Below are 17,319 nucleotides of genomic sequence, written 5' to 3' on the forward strand. Positions count from 1 at the left end.
GAGGTTGCGGTGAGCCGAGATCGCGCCATTGCACTCCAGCCTGGGTAACAAGAGTGAAACTCTGTCTCAAAAAAAAAAAATAAATAAATAAAAATAAAAAAAATAAAATAAAATACATATTCTGCATGGCAAAATAAAACAACATAGCCCCAAACACACTCACCTGCTGATTTTCATAGTCAATACTGGGGAATTGGCTGAAGCAGGACAGGAGATACATTCACATATGCCTTTGGCATCCAGATAGACAACATGGATCCATTAGGCATTAATAGGGAGCTCTGGAAACTGCAGTCCACTGCAGAGCACTTGCCACACCCAGAGAATCTTTTTAAAAAATGTGTAGTTAGCTTTGTTAAGAGTGTAACATTTTCATGCCTCTCTTTCATGCATTCTTAAATTTTATGTTTTAATTTTCACAATATTATAGCTTAAAGTATACAGCTTAAAAACAAGTTGATTTTGTTAAAGCAAATCAACACATATTCAAGTCTACATGAGAGAAGAATGAAATGAGATTACCTTTTTATATAATCAGCTGAATTCTTTTTAAGGGCAAAAAGTTAACACTGGTATTTAAAAAACCTAAATTTCCAGCGTTACTGGGGCCATCCAATCCAACCGCATGTATTTTACTTAGGCCACAGGACTGCCCATTAGTCTTTCTTGTCAGAGAGCAATTAGCCTCTGAATCATTTTCCCTCAGCATCAGCTTTCTCTATAAATAAATGTGGATGGGCCAGGGAATTGTCATCTTGGTACTTGATGGCGGTAGGGATGCTGCTCCTTTCTATTTTGTTTTTGGTACTGAGTGGATCAACACCTAGTGATGCTGGTACTGATGTTGAAGTTGCATGTTGTGCTTCAGTAGATTCCACTAACTTTTTGACTTCTTAATTGATCTGAATGTCTGCTGAACAAAGGAATCACTTTCAACAGCTTCCATTTATTTTATTCTTTTTGTTCTACAAGGGTGGCTTGGTCTTCCTCCTTTCTTCTCTTTGCTTCTTCCTCATTTCTTACTTTGGCTTTCAATGCCTCATCAGCTTTTCCAGCAGCTTCAAGAACCAGCTGTAGTCTGGCTTTGGTCTGCTTAGCTGGTGGCAGATGTTCTAAACCAGCTTTGATGTTTCCAGATTCCCCACATTTGATGTGATGTAATCCTTGTCCTTCCCTTAATCCTCCTTCTTTTCTCCTTAGCTCTGCCTTTACGTTGTTCTTTATCCTGAGACCGACTATGCATTCTTCTGTGGCTGGAGCTTTCACTGTTCCGACTGTGAGAACATGGACAAGGTCTTGACCTAGATCTTCTTATTCTGCTTTTTGACCTAGACAACTCTTAACTCCATAGAATTTCCCTCGACCCCTTGAATGACTTCGAGTTACTTTCCTTCTACAGCCGTGAGAGCTACTGCTTGATTGATGCCTGTGTCTTCTATCATAAGAATGAGAACAAGGCTGATCTCTGGACAGATATCTTGACTTTGATCTTGATTTCCTTCCTTCTTTCTTTTGGCTGTATATTCTATCTAAAGAGCTCCTCGAAGAGCACTGTCTACAGTGTTTCTTTTTTTGTTTCTTCTCTTGGTTCTGTTTTCTTCTTCAGTATTTGGTGACTGGTGTCCTATAAGCTGGGTCCAGACCTCTGGGCTCACAGCTTCCTTTGATGTGCAAGTACCATAGACCCTGAGATGTTTCTTCAGATCAGGGCGCTGCCGGCATCCACCGAACTTGCTTCAGTTTAAGCTCAGTGCCTTCCTGACAATCATTTAATTTTATTTTTCATTTTGCAGTGAGAAGAGACTTCAGCATGAATAGTGTAGGGACATGTAAGGTGTATAAAATAGAATGGACTTGTGAATTAGGTAATAAGAGGAGAAAATTATAAAAAATATAAAGCATTTTAAAGACAAATGCGTGTTACACAACATCAGCAGACCACTTCATTTTAAGAGGTAACTGCTAGTCTCAGAAGCTTTGAGTGGTTTATTATCTAGTCAACAGTAAGTGGCAGATGAATTGAAAATGTATTTGTATGAAGTCCTTAGTTCAGAGGTAAAGCTATGATGTTATCCCCAGCAACACTGGAAGGGAAAGAGTTTTCGAAATCCAGGTCTGAGCATTTGCTTTAATCAGAGGTCAACATCTTCTCTGTCCTCCTAACCCACTCCCTGCTAGGGGTCCCATCTCCCAGACTACACATTAGCAGATATAATATCTGTCATTCTGGCTTCTCATCATTCTCTTTCCAGAAAAATTCAGACATGATTTTATCTGCAAGATGGAGAGAAAAGGAGACAACATCACGTGTCTTATATTAATCACAGAAACTAGAGGAGTTTTATTTCAGGCCCTAATTCATTTGAGAACACAAGGAAAACTTTGATCTTAATCTATTTGATGTGGTTTTAAGTGAAGGAGCATCTTGTGCTTACTTTGAAAGCGTTTTTTTTCATTTCAGCCTTGGTCAAATATTACATTTTGTCCCAGAGAAAAACTCATTTGGAAGGCAGCATGGAGTATAGAATTAGACATCCCTAGGCTTGAAGCCCGTCTCCGCCATGAACTACCTTCATGACCTTGAGCTAGTTACTTTTCCTCACTCAGCTTCAGTTTCTTTATTTATAAAGCAAGTGCCTCAACATCTCTTTTTGATTTTCTTAGTCTTGTCTACACTTCTACAAGTAGTCCTTTTATTACTGATTTTTAACCACTGCTGGCCATTGGAATTACCTGAGAAGCCCATGTCTTACTCTCAGACAGGGGGCATTTTGATTCTAATGGCACACATGCCTGAGAGTCCACTGTGTTAAAGTCTCTTCATCTGAAGTATCTGATGTGAATTGTATTTTCTGCTAAAACCCCAGACACAGATGTTAAGTTTTTAAGTTATATCTTAAGTTAATTCCCACTACATACTCATTAAGTGCTTACCATGTACAGACTCTGTGGTAGACTATGGAAATACATTGAAAGAAATTTCCTGTTTTTAAGAATTTTATCTACTGTTTAGAAGATGCATTTAAAACTTACAATTAAAATACTATAGACTTTGGTTTAAAGGATGTACCTTGTTATCTGTAACCATATTTGTAGTTGTATATTGCTTTGAAAATACACTGTAGACAATAAGACAAAAAAAGAAATAAAAAGTACATGAATTGTAAAGGAGAAAATAAAATTGTCTTTGTTCACAGATGACATGATTGTCTATGTAGAAAATCCCAAGGAACTGACAAAACAAACAAACAAATCTAGAGCTAATTAGTTCTAGAATATAACAAAGTTGCAGGATACAAGCTTAATACAGGAAAGTATTTTTTTTTTACTATACACCAGCCATGAACAATTAGAATTTGAAATTAAAATACAACATTATTAACATTATTACCGAGAGAGAGAGAGAAATCCATAGTATGCTAACGAAAGGTGTACAAAATGTATGTGAGAAAAACTACAAATCTCCAATTAAATAAATCAAAGAAGATGTAAATAAATGGAAAGACAAACTATGTTAATAGATAAGAAGGCTCAATCTTGCTGTGTGTCAGTTCCTCCCAATTTGATCTATAGATTCAGTGCAATCCTAGAAAGGTACTTTGTGCATATCTGCAAACTGATTCTAAGGTTTATACGAAAAAGCAAAAATATGCAATTGTTGAAACAATATTGAAGAAGAACAAAGAAGACTGACTCTTCTTGACTTCGAGTCTTTCTGTAAAGCTACAATGATCAAAACAGTGTGGCATTGGTGAAAAAAACAGACAAATAGATCAAATAAACAGCATAGAGTATTCAGAAATCAACTCACACAAATATAGCCAACTGATTTTTGACAAAGGAGCAAAACAAATTCAATGGAGAAAGGGAAGAGATAGCCTTTTTAACTGAAGTTCCTTACAAAAAAGAAATGGAAAGAATCTAGACACTGGCATTAAATCTTTCACAAAAGTTAGTTCAAAAAAAATCATAGATCTAAATGTAAAACACAAAACTATACAACATGTAAAATATAACGTAAGGGAAAATCTAGGTGACCTTGATTTTGGTAATGAGTTTTAAGATATGAAACTGAAAACATGACCCACGAAAGAAAAAAGTGGTAAGTGGGACTTCATCAAAATTAGAATCTTCTTATTTGTGAAAGATGCTGTTAAGACAATGCAAAGACAAGTCACAGACTAGGAGAAAATCATTGTAAAACACAAAGGACATGTATCCAAAATATGCAAAGGGCTCTTAGTTCTAAATTCACAGTAAGAAAACAAACAGCCCAATTAAATTGACAAACTATCTGAACAGATGCCTCACCAAATAAGATATACAGCTTAAAAACAAGCATAGGAAAAGATGTTCAACATCATATGCTATCAGGTGACATAGCTTGGATGCTTGTCCCCTCCAAATCTCATGTTGAAATATAACCCTGTAATCCCTAATGTTGATGGTGGGGCATGGTGGGAGGTGTTTGGGTCATGGGGGAGGATCCTTCATGAATGGCTTGGTACTGTCCTCATGATAATAAATGAGTTCTCACTCTGTTCATGTGAGATCTGATTGTTTAAAAAGTGTGGCACCTTCCCCACCTTCTGCTCCCACTCTCACTAGACGATGCCCCTGTTCCTCCTTCTTCCACAATGACTGTAAGCTTCCTGAGGCCCTAACCAGGGGCAGATACCAGTGCCATGCTTACTGTACAGCATATAGAACTGTGAGACAATTAAACCTCCTTTCTTTATAAATTGCCCAACTTCAGATATTTATTTATAGTGATGCAAAAGCAGCCTAACACATCAGGGAAACACAAATTCAAGCAATAAGGAGACCTCTATTAGAATAACTAAAATCTAAAATGCCGATGATACCAAATGCTGGTAAAGATGTGGAGTAACATTTTTATCAGCGTTTGTTATCATCAGCCTTCACTGCTAGTGGGAAAACAAAATGGTACAGCTACTTTGGGAGAAAATGTGGCAGTGTCTTTACAAAGTTAAACGTAGTCTTCCCATACATCAGGCAACTACAGTCCTTGGTATTTACCCTATGAGTTGAAAACGTATATCTACACAACTTGCACACAAATGTGTGTTGCTAAGTGAAAGAAGCCAATGTGAAAAGGCTATGTGATGTGTGGTTTCAATTCTATGACATTTTGGAAGCAGCAAATCTATAGACAGTAGATCAATGATACAAAGGGATTTGGGAAGCACAGAAGGAAGAGGAGAGGGAGGAATACGGTGGAGCACATGGGATTTTGAAGGCAGTGAAACCATTCTATATAGTATTATAATGATGACACATGACATTATGCATTTGGTCATAGAATGTACAACACAAGAGTGAACCCTAATGTTAATAATGGACTTTAGTTAATAGTAGGGCATCAATATTGGTTCATCAATGGAAACAAATGTATCATTCCAAAGCAAGGTGTTAACAACAGGGGAAGCTGCTAGTTGGGGAGGGGTGGGAAGAGGGGGCTATATTTAATTCCTGCTCATCTCTCTATAAACCTAACACTGACCTAAAAATAATGTCCATTAATGGGGGGGGAAGCTAGAAAAAAAATAATGTCCATTAATTACAAATATGCTATGAAAGTATCACAGGCTGTATTTAATGAAACAACTTCTCATGAGTATCTAATTTTTTAAAAAATTATTAATAGAATCTTATTGATTAGAAAAATTGTAATGGTGGGCAAGGAAGCATTAGTGGTCGTTTGCTTCTCTTTGGAGTAGGAAGCCGTCATGTGTTCTGGAGGCAAGAATGTTCGGAGGAAAATTTCTACTTGCTTGGGTTGTGCCTTGGCTTTTCCATTGAGTACAAATGTTCCATCCAAATGCACGGGTAGAAATGCTGCCCTGAATTTAGTTTTTGGAATTACTAGTAAGACAAATTCACACAGGCTTTGCAGGATTGAAGTTGAACTACATGAAAAGCAGGTAAGACGATTTTGAGGAAGGTTTCAGGAAAGTCTCTCCACACAGACCTCAGCCGCCAACAAGGGACACAGAACAGATGGTGTGGAAGATTCCTCTTAACTCAAATTATATGAGTGATTGATATTCTGGGCATGTTAGGAAAAAGAATGTAAAATATTTTTATGAAGTAATGAGTTTTGTACTTAAGAGTTATCACTCAGGAATGGAATATAAAATTTCTCATCAACCAATCCCTGAAAAACAGGGGTCAGCAAACTTTTTCTGTAAAAGGTTTGATAGTAAATATTTTGGGTTTTATGGACTCTACAGTCAATCACAGCTATTCAATTCTTCTATTGTATGAACACGCCATAGATAACATATAAACGAATGAATGTCACTATGTTTTATTTACAAAAACAGGCAAAGTGGGCTGTAGTTGGTCAACATGTTTTAGGCATTGAAATATGTTGAACCAAAGTCAAAGGAAAAGGAAAAGAAAGAAAGAGAGAAGAGAAAGAAAAAAGGAAGGAGAGAAGGAAGGAAGGAAGGAAGGAAGGCAGGCAGGCAGGCAGGCAGGCAGGTAGGCAGGCAGGCAGGCGGGCAGGCACCCAGCCTTGCCCATTTTCTAATTGCATTTTTGCTTTTTCGTGTTGAGTTTGAAGGAAGGAAGGAAGGAAGGAAGGAAGGAAGGAAGGAAGGAAGGAAGGAAGGGTCACAGGTGCCATATAAGGCATATTTGTTCCATGACAAATATTTTAAGTATCTGTTTTCAGTCACTGTGCTAAGCACTCAAGAATTTTTTTGTTTTTTTTTTTTCTTTTTGAGATGGAGTCTTTGCTCTGTTGCCCACTCTGTTGCAGTGGTGCCATCTTGGCTCACTGCAACCTCCACCTCCTGGGTTCAAGCGATTCTCCCACCTCAGCCTCCCAAGTAGCTGGGATTATACCCACTACCATGCCCAGCTAATTTTGCTATTTTTAGTAGAGATGGGGTTTCACCATCTTGGCCAGGCTGGTCTCGAACTCCTGACCTTGCGATCCACCCACCTCGGCCTCTCAAAGTGCTGGGATTACAGGCATGAGCCACTGTGCCTGCCCAGCACTCGAGATTTTTAAAAGAGAGAGCATTAAAAAGTTGAATAAGAGAGTCCCTGCACTCAAGATGCATATGGGCTAGAAGGGAATATATTCATGTAATAATAATCATAAGAAGTGGAGGAACTGAGACCTCTCCAACAACCCTGAATAAGCATGGTCCTCATGTGCTACCCAGGTATGCCTGAAATCATAAATGGCAGCCATTTAGAAGCTATATGCCTTTGTTTTTCCAAGTAGGATGTGAAAAGTACAGGCAATAATTGAGTTCCTGTGTATCCATGGCCAATGATGTTAATTTTAGAGGTTCTGCTGGGTGGAGGTAAGGAGGAGGAAAGAGATGAGAAAACTGATAGAACTATGGGAAGAAACATGGAGCCAACAAGAACTATGATGAGGCTTCCGAACTGTAGCATGCAATGCAGATTCTCCTGTCCTTCCCCCTGGAAAACATCAGCAGACCAGTCGTATACTGTGAAGTTACATCTGTCCTGAGGAATTAAAAGCAAGTGCTCATGTGGCCTCAGAGCAGCTAGGGGAGAAGAGTAAGAGGTCTGCCCTCCTGGCCTCCCATCCCTAACCCCTGGCAACCAATAATCCACTCTCCATTTCTATAATATCTCCATTACAAGACGAATCATACTATATGTGACCTTTGAGACTGGCTTTTTCCATTCTGCATAGTTCCCTTGAGATGCATCCAAGTTGTCACCATATCAGTAGTTGGTCCCTCCCTCCCTCCCTCTCTTCCTTCCACCCTTCCTCCCTCCCTCCCTTCCTCCTTCCCTCCCTTCCTTCTTTCATCTCACTGTGTCACCCAAGCTGAAGTGCAGTGGCAGGGCTCACTGCAGCCTTGACCTCCCAGGCTCAACTCATCTTTCCACCTCAGCCTCCTGAGTAGCTGGGACTACAAGTGTGTGCCTCCATGCCTGGCTGATTAATTTTTTTTTTTTTCTGTAGAGACGGCATCTCACTATCTCACTATGTTGCCCAGGGTGGTCTCAAACTCCTGGGCTCAGGTGGTCCTCCCGCCTCAGCCTTCTAGCGTCTGGGATTATAGACGAGAGCCAAGGCACCCAACCTTGCCCATTTTCTAATTGCATTTTTGCTTTTTCGTGTTGAGTTTGAAAATTCTGGTTTTTTTTTTTTTTTTTTTGAGATAGAGTTTTGCTCTTGTTTCCCAGGATGGAGTGCCATGGTGTGATCTCGGCTTACCACAACCTCTGCCTCTGGGGTTCAAACGATTCTCCTGCCTCAGCCTTCCAAGTACCTGGGATTACAGGCGCCCACCACCACGCCCAGCTAATTTTCGTATTTTTAGTAGAGATGGGGTTTCTCTATGTTGGTCAGGCTGGTCTCGAATTCCTGACCTCAGGTGATCTGCCTGCCTTGGCCTCTCAAAGTGCTGGGAGTACAGGTGTGAGCCACCATGCCGAGCCGAGAGTTCTTTATATATTTGTTGAATCTGTGGTTGGCAAATATTTTCTTTAAGTCTCTGGCTTGCCCTTTCATCTTTTTTTTTTTTTTCCTTTTTGTCTTTTTAGCAGGGTCTTTTGCAGAGCAAAATTTTAAAATTTTGATGAGAGACCATCCTGGCCAACATGCTGAAACCCTGTCCCATTTATAATTTTCCCATATTGCACTTTGGGGGCCAAGTCCAAGAATTCTTTACCTAACCCTAAATCCAGATGAGTCCAAGAATTCTTTACCTAACCCTAAATCCAGATGAGTCCAAGAATTCTTTACCAAACCCTAAATCCAGGTGATTTCTCCTATTTACTTTTCCTAAAGGCTTTTTAGTTTTACCTTTCACATTTATGTCTGTGATCAATTTTCAGTGAATGTTTATATAAGATGTGAGGTTTGGGTCCATTCTTTTTCCTATGGGTGTCCCATCGTTTCACCATCATTTTTTGAAAGGTGATCCTTCCTCCATTTAATTATTTTTTGCACTTTATCAAAAATCAGATGGACATGCCTATATGGATTTTTTATTCTGTTTTATTAACGTATGTGTCTGTACCTTCACCAGTATCACACAGTCTTAACAGCTGTAGCTATAGTAAGTCTAAACATCAGGTAGAGTGACTCCTCCCATTCAATTTATTTATTTATTTATTTAGAGACAGGGTCTTGCTATTTTGCCTGGCTGAGTTTGAACTGGGCTCAACTGAGTCTCCCACCTCAGCCTCCTGAGTAGCTGGGACTGCAGGTATGCACCATTGCACCGGGCTCCACTTTCTAGTTCTTTTTCAAAATGTTTTAGCTATTCTAGGTCCATCGCCTTTCCATATACATTTAAAATGTGCTTCTCTATGTCCTCCCGCCTCAGTATGAAAAACTGCTGAGGGTGGGCACAGTGGCTCACGCCTGTAATCCCAGCACTTTGGGAGGCCAAGGCAGGCAGATCACTTGAGGTCAGGAGTGCAAGATCAGCCTGGCCAACAAGGTGAAACCCCGTCTCTAATAAAATTTGAACAATTAGCCGGGTGCGGTGGCAGGCGCCTGTAATCCCAACTACTTGGGAGGCTGAGGCAAGAGAACTGCTTGAACCTTGGAGGCAGAGAGTGCAGTGAGCTGAGATTGCACCACTGCACTCCAGCCTGGGCAACAGAGTGAGACTCCATCTCAAAAAAACAAAAAAAGAAAGAAAAAGAAAAAAGAAAAACGAGCCAGGGTGCGGTGGCTCACACCTGTAATTCCAGCACTTGGGAGGCTGAGGCAGGTGGATTATGAGGTCAAGAGACTGAGACCATCCTGGCCAACATGCTGAAACCCTGTCTCTACTAAAAATACAAAAAAGTTAGCTGGGCCTGGTGGTACACATCTGTAGTCCCAGCTACTCCAGAGGCTGAGGCAGGAGAATCGCTTGAAACTGGGAGGTGGATGTTACAATGAGCTGAGATGGCACAACATTGCACTCCAGCCTGGCGACAGAGCAAGACTCCATCTCAAAAAAGAAAAAGAAGAACTGCTGAGATTTTGATAGGCATTGTGTTATCCTCAAATCAGTTTGTGGAGAACTGACATCTTTACTATGTTGAGTCTTCCAATCCATGAACACAGTATATCTCTCCATTTAACTAGGTCTTTTTTTTTTTTTTTTTTTCAGCATTTTTGTGTTTTTGATTTTAGTTTCCACATGTTTGTTGCTAATATATAAAAATGTAGTTGGTTTTTTGTGTGTTGATCTTGTATTATGCAAATGTGCTGGACTCTCTTGTTTAGGAGGTTTGTTAAGGAAAATTCCTTGGGATTCTGTATGTAGATGATCATGTCATCCATCAATAGGGAGAGTTTCTTTCTTTCTTTCCCATCTGTATGCCTTTTAATTCTTTTTCATGCCACGTTGTACTTGCTTAGAACTTCCGGTATTACGTTTAATATGAGTAGCGAGTTTGGACATCTTTGCCTTGCTCCTGATCTTAGGGAAGAGCATTTGGTTCTTCACTACTAGCTACAATGTTAGCTGTAATTCTTTGGGTAAATGCTTTTTATCAAGTTCAGAAAGTTCCTTTCTAGTATTAGTGTCTTGCAAATTTTCATCATGAGTGGATGGTGGATTTTGTCAAAGGCTTTCTTGGTGTCAGTTGATATGCTCATAAAACCTTTTTGATTTCTAGCCTAGTGATATGTTGATTGATTTTTGAATATTGAATCAATTTTGCATACCTGAAATAATTCCTAATTGATCATAATGTGTAATTCTTTTTTTTGTTTGTTTTGAGAGGGAGTGTGACTCTGCCACCCATGCTGGAGTGCAGTGGCATGATCTCGGCTCAGTGCAACCTGCACTTCCAGGTTCAAGCCATTCTCCTGCCTTAGCCTCTCAAGTAGCTGGGATGACAGGTGAAAGCCACCATGCCCAGTTAATTTTTATATTTTCAGGGGAGATGGGGTTTCACCACCTTGGCCAGGCTGGTCTTGAACTCCTGACCTCAAGTGATCCACCTGCCTCAGCCTCCCAAAGTGCTGGGATTACAGGTGTGAGCCACCATGCCTGGCCTGTGTAATTCTTTTTATTGTTGGATTAAATTTGCTAGTATTTTGATGACTTTTATGTCTAACTTAATAAGAAATGTAGATCCTCCCTCCCTCCCTCCCTTCTTTCACTTCCTCCTTCTCTCCCTGGCTCTCTCTTTGTCTTTCTTCTCTTCTTTCTTCTGTCTTTGTCTAATTTTGGTATCAGGGTAATACTTGCCTTACACAGAGTGGGAGAGTACTTTCTCCTCTTCTATTTTTCTGGAAGACATTGTGCAAAATTGGTATTAATTCTTCTTTAAATGTTTGGCAGAATTCTCCAGTGAAACTATCTGGGTCTGGAAACTTTCTTATGGGCTTTTTATCTAGAAATTAAATTTCTTTAATGGTTATGTGACTATTCATGCGATCTGTGCTTTTCAAGGAATTAGTCTAATTCTTTATGTTTTTTAATTTATGGGCATAAACTTGTTCATAGTAGTCCCTTACTTTCTCTTTAATGACTGCAAGAGATACAGTGATATTCCATTTTGTTCTGACATTGAAGATTTGTATATTCTCTCTACTGTTATCAACCTTCTTAGGAGTTTTTCAGTTACTGATTTTTTTAAAAATAAGCCAGCTTTTGTTTCACTGATTTTCTCTATTGCTTTCCTGTATTAATTTCTTTGATTTTTGCTCGTATTATTTCCTCTCTTTCTGCTTGTTTGGATTTAATTTAGGTTTTCTTTTTCTGCCTTGTTGAGGTAAGGACTTAAGATCACTAATTTGAGATCTTTTCTCTTTTAAACATAAGCAGTTAGTGCATATTTTTTTTTTCTCAGTACTGCTTTAGCTGCATTCCACAAAATTTAGTGCCTATTTTCATTTTTATTCTTCTTCTCTGTATTTTAAATTTTTAGTTGAAAGTTTTTATTGCCCCATGGATTATTTAGAATTGTAATGTTTAATATCCAAGTTTGGGAATATTTTTATTGACTTTCTGTTATTGATTTCTTAGTTGATATTTGATTCTTAGTTGATATCAGAGAATACACTCAAATTGTGAATGTATCTTTTTCTCTTTTCAGCTCAATCTTGCTTCAGTGTTTTGATGCTCTGTTGTTCGGCTCATGCACAGTTAAGTCTTCTTGATGCATTAACCCTTTTATCATTAAGTGATGTTCCTTTGTCCCTTGTGCTCTTCTGTTCTCAGAAGTCTATTTTATCTGATATTAATATAGCCATGGCTGCTTTTTAAAAATGAATGTTTGCATGGTCATTTTACATATTTTCTTTTAGCCTACCTATGTCATTGCTTTTCAATTGAATTTCCTGTAGGCAACATATAGCTGGGTTTTTTTAACCCACTGTTCCAATCTCTGTTTAGTGTATTTAGACCATTTCAGTGGAAATAATTATTAAAATGTTAGGGCTAAAGTCTTCCATTTTACTTTTTTTTTCTGTTTGTTCTCTCTGTTTCTTTCTTTTTTCCTTTTTTCTCAGATGAAATCTAAAGGGTTGGAATTACGGGTGTAAGCCACTGTGCCCAGCCCATTATTTCTTTGCATACTTATCTAGCCTTATTCTCTTTGTCTGTTTATGAATGTTAGATCTTTTGTTAATAGTTTCACAGGTCCTGAAAACTCTATTCTGTTTTTTCTTTTTTGAAGTCTTTTTTTCTCTGTTGTTCACATCGAGTAATTTCTATTGTTTTATCTTCAAGTTCATTGATTTTTTTCTGTCATATTCATTCTGCCATTGCACGCTTCCAATAAGTCTCTTTTTTTCAACCATTGTTCTTTTCAATTCTATAATTTCCATTTGGTTCCTTTTTATATTTTTATTTCTTTAGTTAAAGATTTCATTTTCTTCATTTGTAAAGTATATTTGTAATCTTTCAAATTATTTTTGTATGATGGCTACTTTAAAATTTTTGTGAGATAGTTCCAACGTTGATTCACCCCAGTATTGGTATCTGTTGATTGTCTTTTCTCATTCCATTTGCAATTTTCCTGGTTCTTGGTATGACCAAGTGACTTTTGATTGTATCCTAAACAGTTGGATATTATATGAGGAGGCCTTAGATTCCTCTTAAATGTCTTCTAGCAGCCAATCACCCCATTTAAATTTAGTGCAGGCTGGGCACGGTGGCTCACACCTGTAATCCCAACACTTTGGGAGGCCAAGGAGGTCAGATCACCTGAGGTCGTGAGTTTGAGACCAGCCTGACCAACATGAAGAAACTGTCTCTACTAAAAATACAAAATTAGCTGGGCATAGTGGTGCATGCCTGTAATCCTAGCTACTTGAGAGGCTGAGGCAGGAGAATCGCTTGAACCCAGGAGGTGGAGGTTGCAATGAGCTGAGATTATGCCATTGCACTCCAGCCTGGGTGACAAGAGCAACATTCTGTCTCAAAAAAAGAAAAACATTAGTGAGTAGGTCCTGTTCCTGCTTTTGTGGGCTGTGGTTCTAATGACAATAGAGTCTTCAAAGCCCCTGCAGTGCTATTCTTGTCCATGTCCTTCCCTTGGTCTGAGCTGGTGGAGTGCACTTCCCTGGGATGCTGGGAGTCGGCAAGAGATGACACCACATGGGACGAGAGCATTTTCCTCACTTGCTCTCTGTCAGGGCCACCACCTGCGGGGTCTATCCTGCAGACCCTGACTCAATGATGGATGAATAAAGTATACTGACACACAGATATTATGCTTTGCCAGTTTGGCTGAGGGACCGGGTGGCTTACAGACTTCCTGGATAGAGCTGTTAACAGTTGCAACTGCCAGCACTCCCCAGCCAGTGATACTTGCATTTATTTAGTAAAGTTTAACTGACAAAGGCTTATAAGTCAACACTACTAGAGGTTGAAGATTAAAGCACAGGTTCTGATGCCCAAAGCAAACACCATTAGAGGATAATATCCCTGGTCAACCTCCCCTGCACTGAGAGGGCCATCCGGCTCAAAGATTAGTTTTAAGACCCCATGAGGAAACAAGTTAGTTAGGTAAACTCCCCCACATACCCTAGCTATTTGCTTTACTTATTAACTACGTGTAAGGGAGATTTAGGCTGCCTTCAGCTGAAACTTCTACTGAAGCTATGAAAAAACCCTTAGGCCTTCCAAAAGGGTTTGAGACTATATTCTGTACCTTTCTCTACTATTTTTCCCTTAATATTTTTTCCACCCCGAGTGAATTCCCACAGCTCTAGACCACCTGGTGCCAGCTGTCATCATCCATGCAGGCAGGTGAAAGGGGGCCTGGAGGCCTCAGGCTCCTCAGGGCAGCCCCTTGCCCATTGTTCTCTGGGCTTCCCAAGAGACCTCTACCTGTTCCACTGCAGAAGGAAAGCCCCTGTCTGGGCTGCCTCTGCCTCTGGATTGAGGGGACTGTGTCTACATGGACCTGTGTCATCTTTTACCACTGGGTGAAAGTGGTATGAACAGGAAAATTAAAAATACAAAGTCAAGATGTGTTCAGAAAATGAAATTTTCTTGTTGCTTTCTCTAAGAGGAGTTAATTTTATATTTTAGCTTCATTTTGGTTCTTTAGTCACTTTCAGTTTTAAAATGCTGTCTCTTTCAGGGAAATTTTTTGCCAAATCTAATCACTTTTACCCCATTCTCCATGCTCCTGAGGGAGTCTTCTCCCACTCCTAGTTCTTCCCCTCCTTCCTCCTGGTATATGAAAGAGTCTGTTGCTTATTTGCAGAGGACAGAGAGGGCCTGTGGGCTCCTGCAGTCAGGCACGTATCTATTGTCTCCTTCCTCAGCCTGTGATCTCCAGACTCAACAGCATCCAATGCTGGCTTCTCTGTGTGGCCTTGGGACCCCCTCGTTTCTCCTACAGGTTCCATCCTGCACCAAATTTCTCCAGCCCCAGTATGCTTCAGCCCCTGCCCCTCTTTGCTTCTCTGCATGACCGATTGTGGGCTGGCACATGGGCCATGTTCCCAGGCATTTTCTACCTCATCCTTTAGTGCATATGATTATGAAAATCTTTGCCCTGCCATGTGGACCTGCACAGATACTTTCCTTGCCAACTGGTATCCTCAGCTCTGCTGCTGCTCATCTCTCTCCTGACTTTCTCCCATCCCCTGGCAGGACTTTTTGCTGAATGATTCATATCCAAGAAGCAAATCTTAGCCCCTTTTCCCATAATCCTGTGTCTCCCTATATATCATTCTGCCTCCTTTGCGAATACCTCAGATTCACTTTATTTCCTTTCTACTCTTCCTAATTGTTCTTATTCTTCTCCCTCCAGTCTCTCTCCCTGCCTCCCTCAACGACAGGACCTTGTTGGATAAAGATCAGGCTTGGAAGACCAGTTGGAGTCATCGCCCCATTGCCTCCAAAGCTGCAACTGAGGCCCCCATCAGGACTGAGTGACCATCGTGCTCCCACAGCCTCTTCACTTTTCCATTTAAAAGTGTTTTCTCTGCCATCTCTGCTTCATCCCTGTTGAGTAAAGATAGGCCTCCTGGGTCTGTCTCTCACCACTGTCCGTCATGCTGATATCCACAGATGCCAAACCCTAATCATGCTTTGCCTGAGCCTCTTCTCAGGGCTGTTTGTTTGTAGCAGGCAACCTTAAGGGATAGAGTAATCTATTTCTCTGGACAAAGAGGAGGCTTGTTTGCTGCTTGCTATGAAAGCGACAGATTTCTAATGTTTATATTCTTCTTGTACAACTTACTTCGTGTGCCAGTGTCATCTGGATGCTCCAAACCAGCCCCATAAGAACTTGGGGGACAAGAAAAGTGAACACAAACATGCAAATGCTAAGATGAAGCAGAAATTCATAGTCATTTGGGTGAGGTTAAAGGAATACTTTTCTTCGCCTGAATGATCCATATTAACATTTTCCTGTATGGTACCAGATGCTTATGTAATTGCTTGTCCCCTCCCTACTCTTTTTTGCTTTGACTTTGTATTTTTAGCTTAGAAGTCTCCTGCTGAGGAGAACAATATGGCACTAGGGAGATTAAAACTTTGACGTGATAAATACTTGGGACTTGAGACCTGTTCTCAGAAGGTACATTAGCTCCATTCAAATTGCCCAGGAAGTCTTGTGCAATGATACACATTTTAGCATCTCTTTCAATGCCTGCTCTTATGTCTGATAATACAAAGACAGCTACACCTAACATAACAAGGTGCTTCCTCTTCTACCCCTGGCTCCTCCCAAGGGACATGAAGAGATGCTGGAAAAATACAAGGGGGAAAAGAACCTTGGCTGTGAGTCAGAACAGAAAAAAACAACACGGGGAGGAAGAAACCCTAAAAACAAGCCTAAGGACCTTAGCACCCACTACATCATCTTTGCACCAAGTACAAAAATACAGCAGTAATGTGGTAAAAACATTGCTGTAACATTACTAGGGAACAGAAAACTATGGAAAGTATCATTTTCCTGCTTGGACTATGGGAACCAAGATAAACCAATGTGAAACTTACCATTGTATAAGCGTCCTTGGGGGACTAGTGAGTCACAGCAGATGGTCTCGGTCCCCTAGTTAATTACTGCAAATGAATATGAGTGTTTTGTCCTTTAAGATTTTAAATTCTGTCTTGTAACCACCATATGGTCTCCTGTCATCTGCATAGTTATCTGTCACTTGAATGGTGACTTATTTATTATACGGCAAAAATATTTGCAGAGTGAATAATGACTTGGTACTAGTAAAAATACTCATTAGAATCTGGTTTCTGAAAGTGATTACTCAGAGTCTCAGAGCATCACTCCATGTCCCCAAAACCTAATAACTCAAAAAGGAGGGTTTGCCATGGTGTGAAGTATGCCGCACACCTACTTTTATGTTTCAATGTCAGCTTCATGAGAACACCCTGTGCTTATTAATTTTTACGGATTTTGTACAAATAAAAATGAAAGCTTAGCTTAATCATTTGAACTCATTTACTTTTCCTGCCTTACAGCAGCCTCACCCACTTGTTACCTGGAAAAACACTGGATTCCCGTTCAGCTTGTCCACCTCACCCCCCCAGAACCCTGCAGTGGTTAAGTTCCAGAAAAGCTGTTTCCTTATCATTCCACAAATGTAGCTCTCTTGCAGCTGTGGTTTTGTTGGTGTTTTATATTTTTCTTTCTTGAAATGGTAGGTTTGTGAGAATTAAGACACTTTCTTGTGAAGACACTCCAGCAAAGCTGCAGCTGTCCCTGATGGCCACGACACTGAGATGTTTAAAATGAACGGTGTGGGTCACCTCAAGAAGGAAATCAAATCTGACCTTATTTGGACAGCAAGATGCAGAGACAGGTGCTCACAAAATTAAAGTTACTACACAAACAATTTCTTTCTTTGTCTGTTAAGTAGTT

At 40.0% G+C, this 17,319-nt stretch overlaps 1 pseudogene; it reads right to left on the bottom strand.

Moving 5' to 3' along the window:
- Window positions 1-636: 636 nt before the first annotated feature.
- Window positions 637-17,032, bottom strand: LOC116538262 (annotated as a pseudogene).
- Between the last annotated feature and the right edge of the window lie 287 nt (window positions 17,033-17,319).

Source organism: Sapajus apella, unplaced genomic scaffold (assembly GCF_009761245.1).
Source record: "Sapajus apella isolate SASKATOON/1434 unplaced genomic scaffold, GSC_monkey_1.0 scaffold118, whole genome shotgun sequence".
In the NCBI taxonomy this organism is placed as follows: Eukaryota; Metazoa; Chordata; class Mammalia; order Primates; family Cebidae; genus Sapajus; species Sapajus apella.